The sequence below is a fragment of the Eretmochelys imbricata genome, chromosome 1 (genome assembly GCF_965152235.1).
Source record: "Eretmochelys imbricata isolate rEreImb1 chromosome 1, rEreImb1.hap1, whole genome shotgun sequence".
Lineage (NCBI taxonomy): Eukaryota > Metazoa > Chordata > Testudines > Cheloniidae > Eretmochelys > Eretmochelys imbricata.
This window is the reverse complement of record NC_135572.1, coordinates 31336569-31360563: the sequence shown is the minus strand read 5'-3', so window position 1 is coordinate 31360563 and position 23995 is coordinate 31336569.

The following is a 23995-nucleotide window of genomic DNA, read 5'->3' as shown; positions in this document are numbered from 1 at the left end:
AGTCCTTGTTGTTTATATTGTCTGTGTTAAACAAAAATCAAAATGTCATTGAGCAAATGCTGAAATGCTTCATTTTGATATTTCCAATTTATTCCAACATAGACAATTCATCAAAATCATCCTGAATTCACACATTGTTTCTATTCACACAAATCTGCATTTTTTTCCTGATGCTGTTTCTTCCTTCTCCCCAATCGCACCCTATAGTCCTTAGCCCAAGAACACTCATCTGGGATGTAGGAGTCCCAGCTTCAAATCCCTGCTCTAGAACACTCTCAACACAGACTTTCTCAAATCACCAAAAATTAAGATTTGATTTGTCCCAAACTGACTTTTTCAAACTGCCACTGAAACAAAAACCACAACAACAAAAAACAGCTCTATTCTGGATGATGGAAACAGAGACCCAGATCCTACCACAAAAACATCTAATGGAAAAATGTCTCTTGAAATCCAATCAAACATGCCTTTTAAATTTGTCTTTTCTTTCATCTGAATTGTACAATACCAAGAAAATATAGAAACAAAACTATGGAGTTTAATGCAGTGAGGAGGTCTTGTGTGTTCATTCTTCATTCTTCAGTTCAATTTCCAACCCAGCTCCAAGTGCAAATGGTAATCACCTTTTTTGAACTCTGCCACACAGTGTTCCAAGACTTAAGATGCAGTATTGACATGCAGTTCCCACAATCCTTAAAGCTCCAGTTTTCTCCTCTAGTTGGCAAAAAGTAGTTGTCTGCTAGTTCAGTCTGTTTGAATTCTGTACTGGTCAGAAATTCTTCTGCAGATTTTTGTTTTCTGTATCTCCAGTTTTTGTTTAAAAGCTACACCTTCACTATCTACCTCCTTTGATTGTTGCTTGTATGTTGTTTCTTTTTACCAATGTCTCTGCTGGATACATCATAAAAACTAGAGACTGGAAAGATTTATTAGATTATCTTGTTGCCAGTGCAGGATAGCTTTTATATTAGATCTGGTCACTGTTACATTGTTATTCAGCAAAATCTAGCATGGTATGGTTCTTATTTCTAAGTCAATTAAACACAGCAAAGGATGCAATTACACAATTCAAGCTGAAACTCATTTTAAAGTGTAAGAAATATGTAACTTGCTAATCTTCAATTGAATGGCATGGACTCTGTATTTCCTTTCTATCACTGTCAATTACAATATCAAAATAATTTTGGCTAAACATGAGTTTTTCTCAGTTTGATGTGCTTGCTCCAGCTCCCTTATTCACTCAGTGATATTACAGTCCTCAGTTTGTGAGATCACAAATCATTTCCAATGAAAATACTCAGCAGCATTACAAATAGCGAATAATAAGAACTTTGCACTTACAAAGAAGCTTAATTCCAAGGTTCTGAATTAGCTTTCAAAGGTAAGTAAATATTGTCATTCCCTCTTCAGAGATTGTAAAACTGAGCTACAGAGAGGTTAAGTGACTTGTCCCAAGTCATAGTGTTAATTGGGAATATAACCCATAACCAATAGGGTCAGAATTCTCTCAAATGTCTATCTTATCAGTGTTAAAATGGAGACAAAAGAGGTTGGTGAAATGTAATATTTTTTTAAAGTTCTCCTGTGTGTGTTAGCTCTTTAAGTCTCAGTTTTGTCTGTTATACAATTTGCTAAAACTGAACACTGAACTTATGCAGCTGATTCTGAAATTTTGCCAGCTTAATCTGAATTCTGTATATTTCAAAATGTCCACTGGTGTAGTAGTATCCAATTAAGAAAGTACATTAAATTGCAGACATTAGTGTAGTGCTATCTGTTACTAATTCAACTTTTATGGGAGCTATCAGAAAGTTTTATTTCTAACAGGTTGCATATATAAATTACTGATAAATGAAAATTAATTTAAGTACTGCTTTTTATAGCACCTTTAACAAGTCTGAAATCGAGAATTGTGTTAGAGGAAATAGCCTTTTTCAGCAACTGTCTTTTATAGCTGTTCATTCAGTTTTTAGACTAGTATGGATATTATTTAATCAGATGGAAATTATATTTGTATGAAAGGTGACCAAAAGTGCAGTAATATACATATATTAAAAGCACTATTTTTAATTTGCCTTACAATTAAATTTTGGGTCCTTTTGCTGATAAAACACGAATGACTCACAATTTATATAATGGTCTACCTTCACTTAAGACAAGGTCATTTATGCCTAACATATGAAACTTCCTTTATTATAGATATTGCAGTGAACATATTCCCATGCTAGCAATGTAACAAATTTATACATTTTTAAGGAGCACCTTTCAAGTAATATATAATTAAAAGCTATAACATCAGTATAACATAGAGTCAGAATTGTTTGTGGAGACATCCCATTTAATCACTTGGTTAACATCACTGTCAAGCACATCAGTAATGCAGTATAGATTTGTATAGACTGGCTACATCAGAAAGTTAGGAGGTTAATGAGGCTCTGATCTAGAGGATGAGGGTCTTGGCCTCTTATCAAGCAGGATTATGTCTGGTCAGTGCTAAAATGAAAGACCTGCAGGTGAAACCTACTTCCTTCAGGAAGTGGTGAGTGTGATGCAGTAATTAACAGTTTTCCATCTTAGTCAAGATTGAAACACTTTCTTGGTTCATCCCAGTATATGATATTGTCCAGCTGGAGGTGCATTTCTCTGAATGTGACATAAACCTGAGACACTAACGTGCTTTTTAAGTCCTTATTGCTTAAGATATGGACTCAAGATGTAAGTTCTACCTTATGCTTCAGACAAGGCCTTTTGATACCCATGGTTTTCTGCTGTATTTAGTGACACTTCCATTTCAGGTTGAAGTTAGCAACATCACTGTGTTAGGAAAAAATGTCCATATTGAAGTATCCTGCTCTCCAGACATTGTCTAGGGTTTTGGGGGTTTTTTTGTAAAATCAGTTCATTATATGGCAATATAAAGGTATTGGAATCATGTTTTCCAACCCTTTAAATTGGGCTCCATACCGTCAAGATGAAAAAACTTTATATATCTTTAATCTCTCAGTATCAGACACTGTTTGCAATCCTTTTATTCTTTTTAATTTGAGAATGGATCAGCTGTCTGTGTACAGTTCTTCTAATCAAGCACTTAACAAGACTTTGTGGACATTCACTTCCCAATACCACTCTTTTGTTGTGTTACTTTGAAGATTATTGCTACATTCTGGCTTTTCAATATCTACATTAAATGTTTTGACCAGTCTTTGGTGTAACATAGATACCTCTGTTTGGTATGTAAGAATATTATTAATCATTTGTTTATTCCTTTTCTTATTTACTATTTAAAATAAACAACCTACCATGATATTTTGTAGTTCTGGCTACTTAGCACCAGTCTTTTTTTAAATTGGCCCTTGTCATTTCAGGGTCAGAACATTTTAAACAGCAAACTCTCTACATAATGAAGATTTAATCACTTCCCTCAAATACACCACACTGGTATACCAAACATACAAAACTGATTGTGCTGAGATACAGCATCATGGTGAAGGGTATGCTCAGAAAAGAAGACTAAGGGGTACTTTCCCTTATTTGGAAAGGGTAGTTTGGTAGAGGAGGTACTGGAAGGATGACAACAAACACATGACAGATGTGTAGTCGTGTTGCTTAATGCACTACTGGAAGATGCTCAGCTACTACAGTGATGAGTACAGTTTAATAACCTATATAAAATTGCATAGATGACATCCCTAGGGTGCCATGGTAGTTATGTGTGTTCTGTGGCATGGGTGGGTTGGAGTAGGTGACTGACATCCATGCACGTGGGAAAACGAGTAGAAGGAGTAGAAAGTATGTATTCTTAGGTGGCTAACTTCTCATATTTGTGTGTGAGAGCAACCTTTATTGTTTCACAAGGATATGTTTTGCATTTAATATAGTTAGGGCTCCACCCCCTCAGCTCAGACACCAAGCTCCAGGAAAACTCTTCATACAAGAAGAGAATAATCCTCATATTTGACACAGTCAGAACACCATGTCCATATTTGAACATCAAAGCTCCTTCCCCATGTCTGACATATCCACAGAGCAACTTTTCAGTCTTACCTACCTTTAACATTGTTAAATTCCCAACCAGCAGTAGGTTTTTTCATCAAAACCAACATTTTGTTGGGAAGGTTTCCCAGGTCAAGGATAGAATTTTCTCTCAAAACACAATAGAGACTCACCCCGAATAGCCAATCCCCCAGGAGTTAGAGTGCTCATCTGGGGACTTGAATCTGAAACTCAGGTTCAAGTCCCTGCTCTGACAATCACTCCCATACCCAGTGCTCTACCCTAATCTCTGACCTATGTACAGCTCCATGACAGTGAGGGGAAGAGCCCTAGGTGTACGAGTGATTTTCAGAGCAAGGACTTGTACCTGGGTCTCCCATAGCCCAGCTGAAGTTCCATCCCTGTCTTTGATGCATGCAGGGCTGCATAGACAGACATCTCTAGTGTAGGCAGAGCTCTATCCCAAATATACAAAACTCCACATTCATCCCTGATATAAGTAGGGCTGCATGAAAAGCACACATAGCTAGGCTCCATGTCTGTCTCTGGCATTGATAGGCCCCTGTTCCTATCTCCTACTTAGTCAGAGTTCTGAGATACACAGGCAGAGCAAAAACTATATCTCTGTCACTGATATAGCTAGGGTTTTATGGGAATCATAAGCAGAGACATATACATATTTTTTGAAATATGCAGAATATTTATATATATAAATGAAAGCTGGATTGTAACCTCTGAAATACACAGGGAACAATCCTCATCTTTGAGCTATGCAGGACTCCTAACAACCACTCACACACACATGCAAAACCTCAATCCCCATCTGTGACATAAACAGAGCTCCATCCCTGCATTGATATATAAATTGTCCCCTCCTTGTCACTGATACAAGCAGACACATTAACAACCTGGCACAAAGCAAGGATATATCCTCATTTCTGACCGACAGGGTTCCATCTCCACCTCTGACAATTCACCTCTAACTTAAATTTACAATGTCCTCTTCAATCATTTTCCCTTAAGAGAAGCAGTGTGATTACATTTTTTCTGAAAGTGTGTTGTTTTTTCCATATCCTTTTCATGCCAAGTCTTCTTAGACTGAGCCCAGAGGTTTCAGGGGTTGGTCTATGCCATTCCAAAGTTTCCATTTCTGCTAGATGAGTAACACAGCATCTGTTTCCCTTTCAGTGATTGTGCTACATGTTTTTTTCTTGGCTTCCTTTCATTCATTGTTGAATACATTGTTCTTTTTGGAGGAGGTGTCTTTGTGTGTGCTTGCAAAGGAAGAGGAAGATCCACAAAGCTTTGTGGTAGTCACAAAATCTGACAAGCACATAAGCACTTAAAAGCATGCCAAGCACATGCAACCTAAAATCACATACAGCCTGTATCAAAGTAACAGTTTTCATTTGTATAGTACAAGCAGAAGAAAAACTGATGAAAACAGCTCCCTATCCCCCGTGCCCACACACAGCTATACATCTCCTACTCATTACCCTGTGCTGCTAGAATGTCGGCATTCTTTTTTCCCTTGACTACCATTTTGATGGGTGCTCTTTGGCTTCTTGGAAACCAGTTATCCTGAGCCTGCTCCCTGCAAAAATAGTTGCCTTTAGCTTCACAGATATTGTGCAGGGTGCAGCAGGCCACAATCATGTGGACAACACTGATCACATTGGTATTTAAATGCATTTTTAGGCAGTGCTTCAGCCTTCCAAAAGCACACACTACAGCCATCTTGCAACTGCTAAGTGAGTAACTGAACCACCGATTGCCAGGGCCCCTTGATGTCAGGGTACAGTTTCATGAGCCTTGGTAGGAGTTGGTAGGCAGGGTCCCGCAAAAGCTTAGTGGGCACCAACATCCAATTCATAACAATGTTATTAGGAGGCTTTTCCAGCAAGCAGATCTCCTCAGCACCCTCATGTGTCACACCTTTTTCCTGTACTTCCAGTGCCAGTGTTCATAAACCTGCCCCTCTGGTCCACTAATCCCTGCATAACCAGGCAGTAGAACCTTGCGGTTTACATATTTACTTGCTCCCTCTGGTGGGCAACCTTCAGGCACATGTTCCATTTATGGCCCCAGTGCAGTTGGGGAACCCCATTTGCCATCAATATTTCAGGCACATTTCTTATTCCCAGCACCCAGAAGTAAACCACACGAAATGCTTCATAGACCTCCACAACTCCCAACAGTTGATGACAAACTGGTTTTCAGCAGAGCTGCAGCAGTCTGGGATAGCCGGCTTTCAGAGGGCAATCTCAACCTGTTTCTTCGACCAGTAAGTCCTCCCTTGGTCAAATGCTGTGCTACTAGAGACGCAGGGCAAGCTCCTCACAAACTCCATCGAGGTCTGCTTCCTTGTGCAGAAGTTCTGAAGCCACTGCTGGCCATCTCAGATCTGCATGATGGTGTGATCGCACCACACCATGCTAGTTCTCTGTACCAGAAATGCTGGTCCACCCAAGGGATTCCATGCCAAAAGCAGCATTGATCATGTCTGTCCCATCTGCCATGAATGAACTGTCCTTGTCCTGCTGCCTCCTACATTTCAGGAATGCTCCTGAAGTACTATCCATCAGCTCACTGACTCTGTCTGACTTCCCAGCTAACTGTGATGTCAGGCTAAATTCACTTCCACACAACATGTTCTCCCATAATATACCACAGATCGGTGCTTATAGCAGTTCCCATAGGGCTGGTGCTAAGAACTCAGGGATACAGCGCAGGAAATCTTAACACCAAAAACATGTAGCTGCAGTGCCACGGTGAATGTCAGTAAGCAGGTTTTGGTGGGTGTCCCACCCTGCAATGCAACATTTTGAAATGGGGATACAATAAACTAAATTTCTATCTACATGACTGCATCTTAGCCTCATCTGTTCCTATTTGAAGAGTTTTACAGGGGCATAATCAGAGTCAGCAATTTAATGTAATTTAGTGGGAGGGGGTTTAAACTAAGAAACATTTTGGGAGCAAAGTTAGGCCCATCTAGATTAGTGATGATCAGTTCAGATCCAGGGTGACTTTAAGGATTAAAACTCTGCACCCATCAGCTGAGAGACTTATTGCCAGCGCTTTATGGAAGAGTATGACTATCCCTTTGGATCTGGATGAGAAGTAACAGGACACTGCTTTTTCTACCCAGTCACATTCTAAATTACCAGCCTCATCTGCAAAAGTGCTACCTCTGTCTTTTCTCTTTAATAATGACTACACTTTTTTCTTTCAGTTGGAGTGGGGAGTCCCTTTACTTTCCAGGAAAGAATTCAAATCAGGACCATTTGGCTATGTTAAGAGTTATTTTTGTGGTTTGATCTGACAAATGAGGAGGAGGATGGAACACATGGGCCATTTACTCTATCATTCCCCACACAGAGAAACCCAGGAGGCAGGGAAGTGCATGGATTAAATGCCTCAGATACTGATCCACTGTGGATAACCTTTGGATTATCTTGGGAGATGATTAGCACTTGTCAGACTTCCGGGGTGCAGCAGAATTGGTGGGGGATATCAGCATCAGCTGCAGCCATCTGCAATAGCTCAGTGCAAAACATAAGCATGTAGGGTGTAATGTTCCTGATCAGTGTGCGTCTATTAACAAGCTTGAGAGTCCAAGTCTTCAGGGTTGTATTCACACCCAGTATTGTAATAATCTTTGTCCAAAATATGTCTTGTGAGGTATCATTTGAAAAGCCAACAACTCACTGAACATTATTTTTTTTATGTAGATATGTAGTGTGTATAAAGAGTTATGGATACATGCTGAGATTATGACTGAAATGTGTTTAAACCAGGCATGCCCAGGGATGTTATTCAACAAGTCTGTCCTAAACAAAGGAATGTGGAGTTACATCAATTTACATATAAACAGCAAACTGTGCCATCAAACTAATAAGGGGTGTATTGCAGGAAAAAGAACAAGTTGCACTTTAGCAAACACTAGCAGAGGAAGAAAGATCATGGATCTTCCTTCACCAGCAGACTTCATGTCACCTTCCTCACAGCTCGAATAAACTGCACTTTGAGGGGTAACCTTCAGAAGAATCCATTGCAAAGGTTCACTGCATTGTAATAGAAAGGGGCAGAAAACAACAAGTTATTTCTTCACTTCAGAAGACAAAGGAACCAGCACCTTGGGCTTCTGGAGGAGATCCTGACTGAGGGGAGGTTCAGCCACCAACTTGATGGACGACTGTGGATGAGAAAAGTCATCTTGAACAAAGCCCATAACTTGCTAGTTAAGTTTTAGGCTTTCAGCTGTGTATTTTCATTTCCTAACTTTCTCTCGTATACTTGAACTCACTTAAAATCCTATCTTCTTTTGTTGTTAATTCGGTTTTACGGTTGGGCTGAACCAACAGTGCTGTGTGTGAATTAAAGTGAATGTGAACTCCAGTTACTGTGGCAAGCCATTTGGTTTAGTCTCTCTAAAGGAACAAATGGACTGTATTATTCCTCTGAATGTTTCAGGAGAAAGCTGGACTTTGTAGAGCACATGGCATCTGACACACTAAAATGTGAAAAAACCGAAAATCTGCATCAGAATATGTCTGATGCACAAGGAAGTAGTCAAAGGTTAAAAACATAAACAGGAGAAAAAGATGAAATTGAGTGTATGCACTGCAAATGGTAGGGCCCAGTTATTAAATGTAAATATTTATAGCCTAATAGTTCTATGTCTACAAAAGTAAACTGTTTATTGAAATGAAAAGTATTATTTGAGGATTAGAGAGATCTTGTTTTCTTAAACTCAGAGGTGGCATTGTGTTTTGAGTTCTGTTTTAATTCTGCAGCAAACCACGCTGAATTCCATTGATCAAAGCATTAATCTACTTAATACTTCCTCCCCTGCCCTTCTGTCCACTGAAATAAATCCTGATAATTATCAAGAAAAAATAAGTTTTTTCCACCAATTTTCATCTGTTTGTTGTTGTAGTAATACACACCAATAAATTCCCAGGGAAAATTAAATAAAATAATAACCGAAAATAAAGGGCTTTATAAATCTGATATATGCTGGGCTCCATCTCAAAGTCTGATACGCAGAGCCCCAACTCTCTCTGTGACATATGCAGTGTTTTTTCCCCATCTCTGATACACACAGCACTCCATCCCCATCTCCTCTAATATACGCAGGGACAATCCCTACCTCTGACATACGCAGACCTCCATTCTTACCAATATCATAAACAGGTATCCATCCCTAGCTCTGACCTATGCAGAGCTACATACCTGAATATGGCATATGCAGGCTTCTTTACTTATCTCTGAGCCATGCGGGGCTCCATCCCTGTCAGTGACCTATGCAGGGGTATATCACTACGTCTGACATACGTAGGACTCCATCCCCATCACTGAGGTATGAAAGGCTCCATTTCCATCTGTAAATACACAGGGCTTCATCCCCATCTCTGGCATATGCATAGATTCTCTATCTGACAAAAGCAGGGATCCATTGCTATCTCTAACATATTCAGTAACATATAACTTATTCTTTCCCCAGCTATGACACATGCAGGGCTCCATCTTTGACATACCGTGAAGAGGCTGATTCACCACTACTGTCTCTGCTGTCTCCCCATTGGGTACCTCCAGCTGATGGTCACTTAGGTGCTGTGATAGTCTGCCTTTTCCTCTGACTAGGACCCGCTGGCCAGGTCACTTTAAAGTTTCTCCACTTCTGAGGTAGTCAGCGAACAGAAACAAATGGAATGAACACAGGTGAATCATCCTAAAGTTGGGTTAAATCTCTCTTCCTTCAGACAATGCTTATATGGCTATGGCACTAAACTGAGTTCACAGGTTATAGAGGGGACATTTGACACTCACCATATTCACTGATTTGCTGCTGTTTCACCTCAGATCACTGCTCTGCTTACAGCACCTAGATATGTTTATAGTGAAATCAAGTGTAAGTTTATTTACAAAGGCTAGAGATTCAAGTAGAAGTATTGGAAACAAATGGTTACATATAAAACAACACCAGAACACATTCTAGACCCTAGACTTAATTAACAATTAACATGGCTTGTAGAGCATTCCTCACCTAAAACCCTCGCAGTACTTTACAGCCAGGCTGGCTGTGACCCTCCAATCATGAGGCCTGCAGTCAATCTGTCTCCTAAGTGAAGGACTCAGTGTGTCGCTTTGCACTTGAAGATATACCAGATCAATCCTTTTGTTGTATACAGAAACAGGGCACTTCCCTGCTCTTTGTTTCTTCCTGTAGACTTTTTTTCTCTTGTAGATTTTTGCGAACTGTCTCAGTATGCAACTAGACATACAATACCCAAATGGCCAGATAGGTGTCAGTTACCTCTTGTCAGAAAGGAACATCTTCAAGGTATGTCACCTCCTGGTGACCTGCCTTAGGTCCAAGACCTTAAGAACATAATTTTCAGCATAGATACATAATTCTTTAAATATTATCTGTACATACATTTCACAACCATTATAATCACCAGTGGGCAACTGGCTCTTGGTAGAAACCTCACATACCACCCTTTGGTGAACTGTTATGCATACATCCCAAACAGGGGATCCCTGTAAAACCCTATGTATCCACTATGCCCTGTGCCAGTTGGCACCAAGGAATTCATGGTCACAGATGTATCCCTGTGTAGGTCAGAAATGGGAACAAAGTCCTGAGTATGTCAGAGAATTGAATGGATCCATGTGTTGACACAGATCTGGACAGAGCCATGCATATATAAGATATAGATATGGTGTCTTGCCTAGGTCAGAGATGGGGAAAGTATTGCCTCAATCACAACTCTTACTTTGCATCAGTCTCGACAACAAAGGTTCAGGATGGATCAGGATTGGCGCACTAGTGAAGGCCATCTTGTGTTAGTTGAATGCCCTTTGGTCCTCTGGAGACCAAGTGAAGGTGTGTTTGAAAAGGAGTGCTGCCAATGGGGCTATTCATTCTGGAAAGTAGCACCTATAAAAAATTGTGAACCCCAAGAAGCGTTACTAATCCTTAATATCAGGGGACTGCTCAGATCCAAACAGTGAGCACCTTCTCAGGTCCATTCAGAAGCCCTGAAAGAATAAGATGCAACCCAAGGATTCCATGGAACACTGATCGAAGCTGAACTTTGAGCTTTGTATAGGTCATGTCGGCTGAGCTGACCCAGGACTGACTAGATGTGTTTTGAGTATGCTTCTCAGGGATCATGAGAAGATGAGTATATCACTAAGAGAGACTATGGCATATTGGCCTAGAATGTCACAATCTACCTTGTTCAAGAAGTGCTGGAATGTTTCTGGGGTGTTTAGAAGACCAACTATTTGGTTTCAAAAAGCCATTTCCCATTCATCCCTGCACAGATCCACACCAGGTTTATGTTCCTCTCAGGTCAGGGTTGGTAGACACCTGGGTTGATCAAAAGAATTCCAACAATTCCAGAAGGAGTGAGAGAAGGTACTGGTTTTTAAGGGTTACTTGGCTGAGGGCCCTGTCATCCACACACAAAAACACAGGGTACCAACTTTCTTTTTAATGAAAAGAACCGGGGCCTTGGCAGGAGAGATGGAGGGACAGATAAATCCTTTAGGCAGATTCTCCTGAAGACATGATTGAAGGGCTGTGAGCTCTGGCTCCAACAGGCCACAAATGCGCCTGAAAGGTATCTTGACTCTAGGCTGTAGCTCCATTGGACAATCATAGTCACGGTGCAGTGGTAGGATGTCCATGTTTTTCTTCTCACAGATATCTGTGTAGTCACAATACTTGGTGGGAAGAGCAGGAGTCAGCTCTGATGGTGGTTCCAGCTGGGCCGCATTCTGGTAACCAGGACCCAGGCTGGAGGTGTGGCTCTTGAAGCCAGTGGTGAACACTGGAAAACTTGGTGACAGAATTCAGAGCAGAAACTGAATTTCCACTCATGCCAAAGGATGTGCGGGTCATGAATGGCTAGCCACGAGATGCTGAGAATTATGGGGAAGAGTGCTGAGTGGATTGCTCAGAACCAGTCATAACTGGGGTGTGGACAGTCTGACTTAGTGGTCAGGGCAGGAGTCAGGAATCAGGTCAGGTCTGATACCAAGAGCTCAGAGTTTAAGCACAGAGAACAAACCGGGAATCAAGTGTCATGAGGCAGGCGGGGTCAGGTCACCAAGAGATCAGTGGCAAATAACAGGAGCAGGTATTGCAGAAGAAGCACTCCAAAGCAGGGAGATCCCAGTTGCATGGACAACTTCCTGTCCCTGTGCTGGATTTATATAGATGTTGTGAACCAAGCAGGACCCCCCCCAGGGTTCTGCCAATCAGATCCCAGAGCAGACAGGTTAGAGCATACTAGCTCCTAAGTGCCCCATGGACCAGAGTTTGAGATCTGTGTTCTCTGACAGAATCGTAAGATTTCTTGATGGTCCTGGATAACTTCCAGGCACCATCACCAGGCCTGAGGACAGGAGTGAGCCATCTACAGACTTTATGAGGTCAAAGGCCATTTTTTGATGCTCTGGGATGCCCAAGGCTTGTGCTGTATCAACATCTACAAAGTTGTCCACAGACCCAGAGTCTACGAGAACCCACTGTGGGAGTATTCATTAGGGATTCCATGGGATGTGCAGGCAAACCTGGACTTGCCAGTACAGTGAGGGCTTGCTGTGCCTTGGACATGCTTCAGTAAGAACTGAGGAGCAGCCTGTGGAATGGAGCAGTGGATCTAATTTACCTAGATTTCAGTAAGGCCTTTGATACAGTGCCACATGGAGAATTATTAGTTAAATTGGAAAAGATGGGGATCAATATGAAAATTGAAAGGTGGATAAGGAATTGGTTAAAAGGGAGACTACAGTGGGTCATACTGAAAGGTGAACTGTCAGGCTGGAGGGAGGTTACCAGTGGAGTTCCTCAGGGATCAGTTTTGGGACCCATCTTATTTAATCTTTTTATTACTGACCTCGGCACAAAAAGTGGGAGTGTGCTAATAAAGTCTGCAGATGTTACAGAGCTGGGAGGTATTGCCAATTTAGAGAAGGACTGGGATATCATACAAGAGGATCTAGATGACCTTGTAAACTGGAGTAATAGGATGAAATTTGATAGTGAGAAGTGTAAGGCCATGCATTTAGGATTTAATAACAAGAATTTTCGTTATAAGCTGGGGATGCATCAATTAGAAGTAATGGAGGAGGAGGAGGACTTTGGAGTATTGATTGATCACAGGATGACTATGAGTCGCTAATGTGGTATGGCTGTGAAAAAAGCTAATATGGTCTTGGGATGCATCAGGCAAGGTATTTCCAGTAGAGATAAGGAGGTGTTACTACCATTATACAAGGCACTGGTGAGACCTCACGCGGAATACTGTGTGCAGTTCTGGTCTCCCATGTTTAAGAAGGATGAATTCAAACTGGAACAGGTACAGAGAAGGGCTACTAGGATGATCCAAGGAATGGAAAATTTGTGTTATGAAAGGAGAATCAAGGAACTTGGCTTGTTTAGCCTAACCAAAAGAAGGTTGAGGGGAGATATGATTGCTCTTTATAAATATATCAGAGGGATAAATACCAGGGAGGGAGAGGAATTATTTAAGCTCAGTACCAATGTGGACACAAGAACAAATGGATATAAACTGGCCATTGGGAAGTTTAGACTTGAAATTAGAGGAAGGTTTCTAATCATCAGAGGAGTGAAGTTCTGGAATAGCCTTCCAAGGGAAGCAGTGGGGACAAAAGACTTATCTGGCTTCAAGATTAAACTCGATAAGTTTATGGAGGAGATGATATGATGGTATAACATGATTTTGGCAATTCATTGATCTTTAAATATTCATGGTAAATAAGCCCAATGGCCTGTGATGGGATGTTAGATGGGGTGGGATCTGAGTTACTACAGAGAATTCTTTCCTGGGTATCTGGCTGGTGAGTCTTCCCATATGCTCAGGGTACAGCTGATGGCCATATTTGGGGTCGGGAAGGAATTTTCCTCCAGGGCAGATTGGCAGAGGCCCTGGGGTTTTTTTGCCTTCTTCTGTAGCATGGGGCATGGGTCACTTGCTGGAGGATTCTCTGCACCTTGAAGTCTTTAAACAATGATTTGAGGACTTCAATAGCTCAGACATAGGTGAGAGGTTTATCGCAGGAGTGGGTGAGTGAGATTCTGTGGCCTGCATTGTGCAGGAGGTCGGACTAGATGATCATGATGGTCCCTTCTGACCTTAATATCTATGAATCTATGAATGGACACCCCAGCCCCCCTTATCAAGGCTGGGCTTGGTTGTTTCCAAACTTTTTTCAGTGCTGCAAAGGAAGGCAACCCCCCCCACCCCGCCAAGGTTTCTGCCAATTTGACATGAGAGAAAATTGCTTCCCAACCCCAAATATGGCAATCAGTTAGACCCTGAGCATGTCAGCAAGACCCACCAGCCAGAAACCTGGGAAGGAATACTCTGTAGTAACTCAGAGACCTCCCCATCTACTGTCCCATCACTGGCTGTTGGTGATATTTGTTGCTAGCAGTCACAGATCGACTACATGCCATTGTAGGCAGCCTCATCTTACCATCCCCTCCATAAACTTATCAAGATCAGTTCTGAAGCAGTTAGGTTTCTTGTCCCCACTGTTCCCCTTGAAAAGAGCTGTTTCAGAATTTCACTCCTCTGATGGCTAGAAACCTTCATCTAATTTCAAGTATAGACTTGAAATTATATTGTATCTATATAGTATCAATACTTCAAGCATATCTATACTTAAAACTATACTATATCCATTTGTTCCTGTGTCCACATCGGTGCTTAAATAACTTCTGTCCCTCCCTGGTATTTATCCCTCTGATGTATTATAGAGAGCAATTATATCTTCCCCTCAGCCATTTTTTGTTAAGCTAAACAAGCCAAGTTCTTTGAGTCTCCTCTCATAAGGTAGGATTTCCATTCCTCCGATCATCCTAGTAATCCTTCACCCCACCTGTTCCACTTTGAATTAATCTTTCTTAAACATGGGAGACCAGAATTGCACACAGTATTCCAGATGAGGTCTCACCGGTGCCTTGTATAATGATACTAAGACTTCTTGATCTCTACTGGAAATACCTCACCTGATGCATCCTGGGACTGTATTGGTCTTTTTCATGGCCACATCACATTGCCAGCTCATAGTCATCCTCTGATCAACCAATACACCCAGGTCTTTCTCCTCCTCTGTAACTTTCACTGATAAGTCCTGTGTTTATAGCAATTAATCATAACCTTTGCTTTTCTATACTAACCTAAGGCCTCCCCATGGTGTGTTCTAGTTGACTAATAATCCTGACTCTTTATAAAAGGCTGCCTAATGTCAATGAAAATACTAAGAGCTTTGTACCGTTAAGCAATCAGAACAAGCCTCCCACAGGAGTCTGGCTTGGCTGGATTCGTTGCAGGGCTCCATAGAGAGATACAGGGATTGCTGGTGCCAGAAGGTCTGAATTCTGACACATGCAGTGCTCCATTCCCATCTCTGAAATATGCAGGGCTCCATCCCCATATGTAACATACACAGGACACCATCCCTGTATTGAATATGCAGAGTCCATTCTGATCTGTGACTTAAACGTGGATCTTTCCATGTCTCTGACATACTCAATGCTTTTTCCCCACCTCTGGCATAGAAGGAGCTCTTTCCATCCTTCTGTCTTGTCCCCATTGTTCCCCTTGAAAAGATGTTTCAGAATTTCACTCCTCTGATGGCTAGAAACCTTCATCTAATTTCAAGTATAGACTTGAAATTATATTGTATCTATATAGTATCAATACTTCAAGCATATACACAAGGATCTGTCTCGATCTGTGAATGTGACATATCCACCCACTTCTCTGACATACTCAGTGTTTTTCCCCAATCTCTGGCATACTCAAGGATCCATCACTGTCTCTGACATATGCAGGGATACATCCTTATATCTGACACATTCAGTAGTGTTTTCCATTCTCTGACATACTCAGGGATCCATCCAGTGTCTGATGTACACAGAGCTACTCCCAAGTCTCTGGCATATGCACGGTTGCATCCCCATCTCTGACATACAAGGGAAAGGTCTAAGACAGGGCAAGGTAGGAAGTGGTCCAGGGAGGCAGAAGAGGGTCTGTGTAGTCAGGCCTTGAGAGCCTATTCAAGGATCCTGGAAGTGGAACCCAGTGGAGAGGGAGGGCCTGGGTTCCCCTACCAACCCGGGAGGAAGGTGGAGTGGAACCCCCTCGACAATGGATAAGGACTGTTGAAACCCCGGATATTAGGGGTGAGAACTAGTGAGTCCAGAATCAAACCGAAATCCCAACATGAGGTTGATGGACGGTAGTTTCTTGGATTATTGGTTCCTGCAGAAGGGATAGAATTATATGTGACCGTCCAGAGGGCTGAGTCACAAGAAGTAGCAGCTGTCAGCGGGGGGCACTAAAGTAGAAGAGTTTGCTATGGTGCACTCAGCCATAAGGTGGCACACCAGATGGTGAGTCACATTTGTGCAGGAAGTAAACTAGTTGACCAACCCTAAAGTTGATAGTGACTCTAAGACGTATATATGAATATGTGGAGCTTTATTCTTTTGGTAGTTTTGTGCAGACCCACTCCTTCTAACTTCATGTACAAAAGTACTTTAATATGTATGTGCATGCCTCAGTGGGTCACGACCGAGGATGCCAAATTCAGGACAAACACTTGAGAAATAGGGCAAACACAACCAAAACTGGTGGTTATTCTTGCATAAGATATACCAAACCAGCAACAAAAGTTAACTTCTGTTTCACCACACTGGCTAACAAGAAGTCATAAAAGAAGTTTCCTTAGGCATTCCAGTTCTTATATCACCACCAAAACCACTGGATTTAGAGATGAGTGTTTTTTTAAAATCAATCTCTTCAAATAAAAGGTTTGTCTGATCCCAAAGGACCAGCCACATGCTCAGGTCAATGTATAACTTAGATCTTACCAAAAAGCATGCTGATGCCAATCCATTAATATCTAAAATCTAAAGGTTTATTCATTAAAAAAAAGAGAAAAAAAGGAAAAAAAAGGTGAGAGTTAAAATTGGTTAAAGGACTCAAATACATACAATAAATGCAAAGTTCTTGGTTCAGGCTTGTAGCAGTGATAGAATAAACTTCTGGCTTAAGTCAAGTCTCTGGCTGATTCCAAATCATTGGAAGGTCCTCAATCCATTGCTTAGAATGCTCCCATTAGTATAAATTGATAGTCCAGAGGCTGGAGCAGGATAGAGGCAAAATGGAGGGGTTTCCAAGGCCTTTTATAGCTTTTGCCATGTGGAGAAAATCCAATTGTTCTTACTGTGGAAAAGTATAGTAACAAGATGGTGGTTGGAGTCACATGGACAAGTCGCTTGTCCCTGCATTTCGCCGAGTCACACCAGGAAATTCCATTAAGTGTAATAGGCATCTCCCATGGTTCATTGTCAGTTAAATATTCTTTTGATGGGCCACTCAATTTGAATAGTCCCTCCAAGATGTGCTGGAGTTACCCCAGGAGCAAACATTTGAAATCTAGGTATAGAGCCAGTACTTATACCTTCAGATACAAAAATGATACATGCACACAAATAGCATAATCATAACCAGCAAATCATAATCTTTTCATGTACATCTTACATGCCACATTTGTACAAGATTTGTTGAAAATATATAACAGCGATTGCAACAATGATCTATACCATATTTTAATCAGATTACGTCACAATGTACATTTTTGTAAGGATAAATATATAGCCAGTTTTAGGGGGTTTCATATTTTTGTTGAACCAATATACATGGTCCATTTCAGGTGTGCAGATCTTAGTATGAACTATGAAACACTTTGACTCATATAGTTCAGCTATTCATCTTTTAAATTAAATGTGTAATCACTCTCAATATGTTTCTATTGTTTTAATAGAATAGGTTCCCTCAAGTGGCCATAGCACAATACCACTAAAGTCCCACAAAAATTAAATTAAGCCTGTGTTATCTAATGGATAAAGTTTTTGTTTCATATTTCAAAGGTATTGATTTCAAATCTTGTAAACTTTGTACTTTTATTACAATTTCCATTGTTTTTTCCATAGAGTAATTCATTCACTTGCTGAGCTATATCTATCTGTCTATACAAAAATATAGATATAGAGATGTAGATCGCTGTATGTATATGTGACTGTCTCTGTCCTGTGCCAAAGTATTTCACCTGGTAGAATAAATAGTTACAAAATGAACCATTCAGCTATCAAATGTGGTCAAATATGTAACATTACTGACTTGTGTGGATTTGGATCAGGGCCATATTGGGTTCACCAAATCTATAAAAAGAACCACATTAACAAAGGTCTTTCCAATTAAACTCTCAAGATACCTAAAACACCAGGTTGACTTAGAACATGCTCCTGCTCCTCTTGAAATTAGTGGGAAAGGCCCAGTTAAGTGCCTAAATACTTTGAGGATGTGGGCCAAAATGCATATTGATTTCAATAGGAACAGAATCATACCTTAGGCCTTGATTTCAGAAGACACTTAAGCAAGTACTCAATAGTCGGATTTTCAAAAGCACCTGGGTGCCTAATTCCCAAATCAATGGGCATTAGACACCTATCTACATCTTTAGGCAGCTAAATACCATTAAAAACCTGGACCTAAGTGCTTTGTTGCATTGGATTAAATTTAATCACATGCTTAATGTTAAGCACTTTCAAAAGTGATTAGTGATCTGGAGTGCCTGAAATTTGGGTTGCTCAATTTGAAACACCTTAAAAGGTCCTGATTCTCAGAAAGTTCTGTCCACCTGCCCTCTGAAAATCAGAGCCCTTTAAAGAGTCTAATTTCAGAGATCCCCAAAATTAGGCTACCCCAACTCACTAGTCTCTGTGAAAATTCTTGCCCACCCTAATTTATAGATTCAAAGGCCAGAAGGGGCCATTCAAGCACATACTTAATTTTAAGCACATGTGTAATCCATGGGACTATTCTCATGCTTAAAATGAAACATAAATTTAAGTGTTATATAGTTTTAAGTGGCAAACAATATGTGAAAACCATGAAACTGTATTTTCCCATATTTATTGCCATATTTACTGCATGACAGAACGAGGAGTAATGGTCTCAAGTTGCAGTGGGGGAGGTTTAGGTTGGATATTAGGAAAAACTTGTTCACTAGGAGGGTGGTGAAGCACTGGAATGCGTTACCTAGGGAGGTGGTGGAATCTTCTTCCTTAGAAGTTTTTAAGGTCAGGCTTGACAAAGCCCTGGCTGGGATGATTTAGTTGGGGATTGGTCCTGCTTTGAGCAGAGGGTTGGACTAGATGACCTCCTGAGGTCCCTTCCAACCCTGATATTCTATGATTCTATGATTCTATTAGATCATTCCATTTTTTTACGTGAAGCATTAACAGCTGTTTTATCCTCTGGCACTGGGGAATGTGATGGGGGTGTTCACCCCACACCAGCCCTGATAGGGTTCAGGTGATCCAGAAATGACCAAATAATCTCAGTTTCACTTGACAGGAGGCCCAGAGGTTTATAAATACTAATTGCAGATGAAGCCCAGCTGGGAAAGGATTATAAGAAAGCAGCAGGGGCTGGAGAGGGAGAGACTCTGTAGTCACTCTAGGGGAGCAGAGTGGAGAGAAGGAGGAAACCTGGGAGGGAGGGGAGAATAAGCCCTCAGCTCCTAGCCAGGGAAGGAGGGTCAAACCCAGAGGAATTGGGGAAGCCAGAGAAGCCCAGGGGAAACCACAGCAAGGAGGGGGACTGTGTAGACCTTCACTGCTGGTTATTGTATCCCTGGACTGGAACTCCACATGGAGGCAGGGCTGGCTCTAGGCACCAGCAAAACAAGCAGGTGCTTGGGGCGGCATTCGGGCGCAGGCCATGCTGCCCCTAGAAATGTGCCCCCGCCGCCCCAGCTCGCCTCCACCTGCTGCCCTGAGCGTGCCGCCACCGCTCAGCTTCTCCCGCCTCCTTCCCAGGCTTGCTGTGCGTGAAACAGCTGTTTGGCACAGCAAGCCTGGGAGGGAGGGAGGGAGGAGAAGCCGAGCGGCAGCATGCTCGGGGGAGGCGGCGGTGGTGGAGCGGAGGCGAGCTGGGGCAGGGAGCGATTCCTCTACCCCACCCCATTACTTCCTGCGCTCCCCCCACCCTCACTCACCTCAGCTCCGCCTGCTCCCCTGAACGCGTTGCCTCTCCCCCACCTGAGAGGGAGGGGGGAGAAGTGGACCGGCGGCGTGTTCAGGGGAGCAGGCGGAGTCGTGGTGAGCTGGGGGAGCCACAGGAAGCAATGCGGGGGGGAATCCGACACGCCGGGGGAGGAGGTGGGGCCAGGGATTTGGGGAAGGGGTTGGGAAGGGGCGAGGTTGGGAATGAAAAGAAAGCAGGGGCGGCCAATTTTTTTTTTTGTTTGGGGCTGCAAAAATCCTAGAGCCAGCCCTGCATGGAGGGGTGACTTCCATTCCCTTACCAGCCACTGGGAAGTGGCACAGGACTATCGGCGGTGCCATCTGGACAGCTGGCCTAACAAGACTTTGATACCCCAGAAAGGGGACTATATAGTGACCTAGTCAGAGGACTGAGTCGCAGAGACAGAACACTGTGAACCATGGGATGGGAGACCACAGCCGTGATGGAGTGACCATTGGCTGGGGCACCATATGGGAGAAGGCTGCTATTTATTATTATTTATTTCACGTGTGCATAGTTGTCTAGCCAAGTGATGGCATCTTCAGTGGCGTGATGCAGGTCTTCTAGGCCGCCGCTGAACCTAGTCAGCAGGCATTCCTCGACAGCGTGCATCTGCATTGTGCTGCAGCTACACAACGGGCTGTCACAAAGGCCCCAGCGATTGGCTGCACAGAGACCTTGCCTGGTCCAGAACCTGTTCAACAGGGACCATTGGCGACGGGGCAGGTGAAAGCCAGATGAGCTAATCGTGGGGTCAGCGACGAGGGACTGGTTGGGAATTCTAACAGATATCCATTCCTCTCGCCAGAGTGTTTCTGCCCTAACATCCTGGCATGGTGGATGAGACCGTGATGGGCTACGTGACGGCAAACGTGCAGCTGGTGGTTTAAAAGGGTCAATGTGCAGCAGCACGCTTGAGTTGGCGTGTACTTTCTCCAGTAACTTGCCAGTGGCCACCTCTCGTCTAATATGAGGAGGAGCAATATTGCTCAGAACTGGGAGCCCTGGGAGTGGAGTCGTATGCAGGGTGCCGGAGATGATACACATGGCAGCATGTAACTGCATATCCACCAGTTTGGTGTGTGACGTCCGCAGAGTTGAAGCATGAGCACGAGCACCCCATGATGAACCTGCCAGTTTGCTAAGAAGATTGTTGCACGTCTTAACTTTAGCTGCTGTCTTCTTCATGTGGGCATGCTATGCCACACCTGAACAAGGGGAGGTGCTTTTGCAGTGAGTGAACACCATTACGGGGGGGGGGGGGGGAAATAAAAGCTGAACAGACTGGATTCCAAGTTCAGCCTCGCTCCTCTTCCTTCTGATGTCTTCCAGCATAGAGATGCTTAATTATGCACAGAGAATACTTTGAACTTCCTGCTTTTAGAAGAGCAGTAGTCAAATGGAATGTTTACACCAGCAGGGTAGAACCCTCCCCTGTGAGTGAAATCAACACTATAGGTGGGTTTCATTTCAACCCTGGTCACTTTCTGCCTCTCCTTTTGAAGTCTGCAGACAAATATTGCGTGTCTGTTTTAGGTATTTATATCTAGCTCTTTACTGAAGCATCTTTCTCTACTTTCTAAGTAAGTCTCACCACAGGAAATCTGATCCAATGATAAACTCAAAGATTTGGAATAAATTAATAAAATGAGACTATTTATTTTTCAAAACTCAAGCTGCAATATCCTAAATCAAAATGTGCTTTTCCATATATTTCCATATTTGATCACTTAAAATAGTTTCCAAAACTTCCACCATAACAAAAAAAAAATAATTTAATTGGTTTATGGTTTACTAGGCTATCTCTACAGTGGGTTTGACCTAGCATTTTCATAGCTACTTTTCAGCTCTGAATTGAGTAAGACTACAGATAGATCCAGAAGCTTCTTCAGTTTGAATGCTTTTCTATAGGAATCTGAGATGCAGATTTTTAACAATGTCTTGTCTCTTGAAGAGCCATTTTGAAAATGATTGACAGCAGCTGATATTTGCCATACTCTTTCACCATAAATCTGAATTCAAATCTCACATTTCTCTAGTAAAGACATACAAATATTATATGTACAAATTTGGTTCTAAGATGGCAGGGTGTTTTCATTGAACAGTTGTCTACTGCATCTGTGCATCCTTTTATTGCTAGCTGAGACTTTCAGAGTTATTCTGTCACTCGCCCTGACTTTATTTAGCCTATAACTTATGCATCCCTCCTTCTTCAGGATGTGAATGTTCTTCGTCCCTCGTAGCACGCCTGACATATTTGTGCGGCTGGCATTCATGAATGTAGCACTAGTGGGGAAACAGATGTCTGTGTTAATCCTTCCTACCTCTGCTGAGACAGTCAGACTTTCCTAATGCATTCAGTCAGCACCTCTGGCAGCAAAAGCTCCAGAGAGCATTTTGAGCTGCTGATTTAGTGTCCTGCAAAAAGCTCAGGCTGATGACTGGCAGTAAATAGATAAGTACTGCAAAGTAAAGAAGGCTTCAAAATCTCTACATCCTGGAGGTGAGAATAATAATGCTTAGCCTTGATAGGGCCCCCACTTGCAAGGCACTGAGCATCTGCTCTGATGTGCTGAGCACCTTTAATGATAATGGGAGTGGAGCATCTTGCAGGGGGACACGCAGCACCTTGTAGCACCAGGCCCATATGTTGCTATACAGTCACTGACTCCTTAATACTCACAATGGCCCTGTGACTTACAGAAGTATTATCTCTCTTTTACACATGGAAAACTGAAGCCGGAAGAGTAGTAGTTCGTGCAAGTCACAGTGCAAATCAATGACAGCCAGGCTTAGAATATTGTGTTCTTGGTTCCCAGACCCAGGTCCTCAAGGGTATTTTGGCACCTAACTATAATTGATGGCAATGGGAATTAGGTGCCTAAACAACTTTGAGAATCTGGTCCTCACTCCTGTAATCAGCCTACTAGACCATGCTTCTGAATGGGCCTAATTGAACTGGTTAGATATTAAGGAAAAACTCCCTAACTGTGAGAGTAGCTAAGCTCTGGAACAAGCTTCCAAGGGCGGTTGTGGAATCCCCATCAAAGGATGTTTTTAAGAATAGGTTGGACAAATACCTGTCGGGGATGGTGTAGGTTCATTTGGTCCTGTCTCAGCACAGGGGGCTGGAACTGATGATGTTTCCAGGTCCCTTCCAGCTTTACGTTTCTCTGATTCTATAAACTGGCCTGTGACTGTAACTCCTGATACTAGAACCTGGGGATTTGCCTTCCTTATGAAATATACATTCACACCCTTCTGTTGTCACTTTTGTATGTGCACTTAAGACACTGATCCAACAAAGGGCTTTAGCGCGTGCATTTAAGAATGTGAGTAGTCCCATCCAGGGCTGGATCACCTAAGTTACTTTATTGCTGTTATAAGAGAATCATTAACAGAGCTCCTAGCAGCCCCAGTCATGGACCAGTACTCCATTGTGCTAGGTACTGTACAAACTGAACAAACCTGCAATTTAAAAATTAAGAACTAGACTCAGACCACCAAATCCTTTTATAAAGGCCATCAAATAATTATAAGAGGGTAATGACTTCAACCACTACCAACCTAATCTGGTAACTGTAACAGGGCGGTCTTCCCCTTTTAAGGGCTGGAGGTCTGGTCCAGACAGCCTGCCTGTTCATTAGTCAGATGCAGCTGAGGAAGGGACAGTGTTTCTTAGAGAGAGCTTGCATGGGAAGAGCACAGGGAGTCCTGGGGGGAGGAGGGATGCTGTGTGAATCTGTTCATACAAAGTGCCTCTGCGGAGAAAGCCCTGGGAGTCAGTGTTCAGTGAAAAGAGGGAGGGGAGGAGGGGCAGGGAGTATGCAGAAAGGTGCCCAGGAAGGGGGCTG